Source organism: Schistocerca nitens, chromosome 6, assembly GCF_023898315.1.
Source record: "Schistocerca nitens isolate TAMUIC-IGC-003100 chromosome 6, iqSchNite1.1, whole genome shotgun sequence".
NCBI classification, from domain to species: Eukaryota; Metazoa; Arthropoda; class Insecta; order Orthoptera; family Acrididae; genus Schistocerca; species Schistocerca nitens.
In genome coordinates, this window is record NC_064619.1 from 587,567,728 (window position 1) to 587,571,766 (window position 4,039).

General features: G+C 46.5%; 1 non-coding gene across 1 annotated transcript; it reads right to left on the reverse strand.

Moving 5' to 3' along the window:
• Positions 1–2,858: 2,858 nt before the first annotated feature.
• On the reverse strand, positions 2,859–2,933 carry Trnat-ugu (transfer RNA threonine (anticodon UGU)). The gene has a single exon. It is a non-coding gene; the product is annotated as a tRNA-Thr (tRNA).
• Positions 2,934–4,039: the final 1,106 nt, after the last annotated feature.

A 4,039-nucleotide genomic window follows, 5' to 3' on the forward strand; every position in this document is an offset into this window, starting at 1 on the left:
ACACCTGTCACAGCGTTCTCTACCTCCGACCATTAATTCGCGAAAGTTACAAGGGTAAAGGTTATCTAAAGCTTATTGCTTTAATGAATTAATCACTAACAAGCTAATTAAATTCTTCCGAGCTTCCAGACGCGTCGAGTGATTGAATATCCACGAGCTTTCGGATGAGTCTTCTGTGGCGATGGAGAAGTGGTGACTGTCGTGCAGTTGCCGCTATCGTCCTTACAGGGCCGTATTACCACCTGTAATGTAACCGGCGCCCAGTCGAGGCCGACGGAAAAGACAGGCAGGCCGTAGTGCATACGTCACAATGCGTGGCACTGCAGGTCTCACGAGTGCCAGCAGCTGTCTGCGCCGGCTGGGGTGGCCGAACGGTTCTAGGCGCTAAAAATTGGTTCAAATGGCTCTGAGCACTATGGGACTTAACATCTATGGTCATCAGTCCCCTAGAACTTAGAACTACTTAAACCTAACTAACCTAAGGACAGCACACAACACCCAGCCATCACGAGGCAGAGAAAATCCCTGACCCCGCCGGGAATCGAACCCGGGAACCCGGGCGTGGGAAGCGAGAACGCTACCGCACGACCACGAGATGCGGGCTCTAGGCGCTAAAGTCTGGAACCGTGCGACCGCTACGGTCGCAGGTTCGAATCCTGCCTCGGGCATGGATGTGTGTGATGTCCTTAGGTTAGTTAGGTTTAAGTAGTTCTAAGTTCTAGGGTACTGATGACATCAGCTGTTAAGTCATAGTGCTCAGAGCCATTTGAACCAGCTGTCTGCAGCACGGAGGAGTAACAATTCCAGACAAGTTTAATAATTCTTGATTGCGTGCTTCAATGCATGGGAGCTTTTCAATCACATATTGTCCGCCCCCGGTAGCTGACAGCGCGACAGAATGTCAATCCTAAGGGCCCGGGTTCGATTCCCGGCTGGGTCGGAGATTTTCTCCGCTCAGGGACTGGGTGTTTTGTTATCCTAATAATGATCATTTGATCCCCATCGACGCGCAAGTCGCCGAATTGGCCTCAAATCGAAAGACTTGATAGTGTCGGAAGTTCCATGCGGCTTTTCGCGGATGATGCTGTAGTATACAGGGAAGTTGCAGCATTAGAAAATTGTAGCGAAATGCAGGAAGATCTGCAGCGGATAGGCACTTGGTGCAGGGAGTGGCAACTGACACTTAACGTAGACAAATGTAATGTATTGCGAATACAGAGAAAGGAGCATCCTTTATTGCATGATTACATAATAGCAGAACAAACATTGGTAGCAGTTACTTCTGTAAAATATCTGGGAGTATGCGTGCGGAACGATTTGAAGTGGAATGATCATATAAAATTAATTGCCGGCCGAAGTGGCCGTGCGGTTAAAGGCGCTCCAGTCTGGAACCGCAAGACCGCTACGGTCGCAGGTTCGAATCCTGCCTCGGGCATGGATGTTTGTGATGTCCTTAGGTTAGTTAGGTTTAACTAGTTCTAAGTTCTAGGGGACTAATGACCTCAGCAGTTGAGTCCCATAGTGCTCAGAGCCATTTGAACCATTTTTATAAAATTAATTGTTGGTAAGGCGGGTGCCAGGTTCAGATTCATTGGGAGAGTCCTTAGAAAATGTAGTCCATCAACAAAGGAGGTGGCTTACAAAACACTCGTTCGACCTATACTTGAGTATTGCTCATCAGTGTGGGATCCGTACCAGATCGGGTTGACGGCATAATGAGTTGTTCAGGAGAGGTCAATGATTACGGAACGTGGACTATTCATTGGATTACAATGAAATGAAAACCCTTAGCTGCTTACAGGCGTTTACATACGTCAACGGGGACAGATAAAAATGTGTGCCCCGACCGGAACTCGAATCCGGGATCTCCTGCTTACATGGCAGACGCTCTATCCATCTGAGCCACCGAGAACACATAGGATAATGCGATTGCAGGGACTTATCTCTGGCACACCTCCGGTGAGACCCACATTCTCAACGTATTGTCCCGCACTACACTCGCGGCGCGTTGCCGATTCCCATAAGAGTTCGTGCACTGTTTGTGCATCCGCACAGAAGAAGATTGTCAGATGGTCGGCGAGCCATAACTATATATGTATGAAGATGGTATTTGTTCTTTCGGACATGTCCGAAAGAATAGATACCATCTTCGTATATATATTCATTGGATGTCACCTGAGTAACAAGTCCATCAGAGACATTTCAACCCTTCTACCGTTGACCAAGTAGACAGTGAAGTGAGCGTGAAGTCGAAAGGTGAAGGAACAACCATGGTGAAACCGAAACCAGGCGGACCACACGCATTAACGGACGGGGACCGTCGCATATTGCGGAAAGTGGGTCTAAAAATGGCATGAAATCAGAAGAAGGAATCACTAGTGAGTTCCAAAATGCTACAAGCAGTCCAGCTAGCACTATGACTGTGTGTAGAGAATTAAAAGAAACGGTGTACAATGGCCGAGTAGCTACTCATAAGCCACATACTTGTCTATTCAATGCTAACTGACGACTAGAAACCAATAATTTGGAGTGAGGAATCATGCTCTGGCCTGTGCCAGTCCGATAGAAAAGTTTGGGATTAGCGAATACCTCGAGAATTGTAACTGCCATTATGTGTAATACCAACAGTGTGAAGGAGGTAGTGTTATCGTATAGGAGTGTTTTCATGGGTTCTCTTATTGCACTTTAAGCAAATTATAAATGCGGAAGGATATGAACAAAATTTACAGTTTGAAGCCATTTTGACTATTTTTCGAGCGTGACTGTCTCAAGAAATATGTAAAGAAATGATAATTAAATAGACACCCTAGCTGCAAGCAGGCGTTGATACACTTCATTGGGGACATGTTGAAAATGTGTGCCCCGACCGGGACTCGAACCCGGGATCTCCTGCTTACATGGCAGACGCTCTATCCATCTGAGCCACCGCGGGCACAGAGGATAGTGCGTCTGCAGGGACTTATCCCTTGCACGCTCCCCGTGAGATCCACATTCCCAACATGTCCACAACACTACATTCGTAGTGCGTCTAATAGATGTTTGCCCATCATACTCATTACTCGTGGTAGATTAATCTACCAAGTCCCGTACGAGTTCGGGCATAGCGTGTGCGTTCGCACAAGAAGGTCAAAGGCCGGGAACCCATATTTCTTTTAACTATATATATGACGGTAGTATCTGTTCCCGAAAGAACAGTTACCGTGGATGACCATGCAGCTTTGCTAGAAATGAAATGATAATTAAATAGACACCCTAGCTGCAAGCAGGCGTTGATACACTTCATTGGGGACATGTTGAAAATGTGTGCCCCGACCGGGACTCGAACCTGGGATCTCCTGCTTACATGGCAGACGCTCTATCCATCTGAGCCACCGCGGGCACAGAGGATAGTGCGTCTGCAGGGACTTATCCCTTGCACGCTCCCCGTGAGATCCACATGTCCCCAATGAAGTGTGTCAACGCCTGCTTGCAGCTAGGGTGTCTATTTAATTAACATTTCATTTCTAGCAAAGCTGCATGGTCATCCACGGTAACTGTTCTTTCGGGAACAGATACTACCGTCATATATATAGTTAAAAAAATATGTAAAGGTTTTCTTTTAAATTACCGTTACCAGTCACAAACTTTGTCAACTATTGTATTACTTATTTATTTAGCGACATGTTTCGAGGTAAACCTCTTCTTCAGGCTAAATGGCATTACAAAAACAACTTTAAAATAAGGCCATACTGATGTTACATAGTCTTTTCGTAAATGCTGTGGCCATCTTTTTTCTTCTGGCGTGGCAGTCTCGTAGTGATGCGCAGGTGACTTTCAGCCGTCATAAGGTGGACGGTGGTCACACCCCGTATTTGAGGGACACTAATAGATGTCTGGGTACTTTTCGTTTGACGGTATACATGCCTCGTCGAGTGTAAATCGGAGTCCGTTTTCCAGAGTGTGTTTGCTACTGCTGGTTTCTCGGGCTACCGTAGGAAAAAATACCTCTCATGTTCTAAGTAGTGCTGTTCAAAAATGCGCACAGTCTGTCCGACGTAGA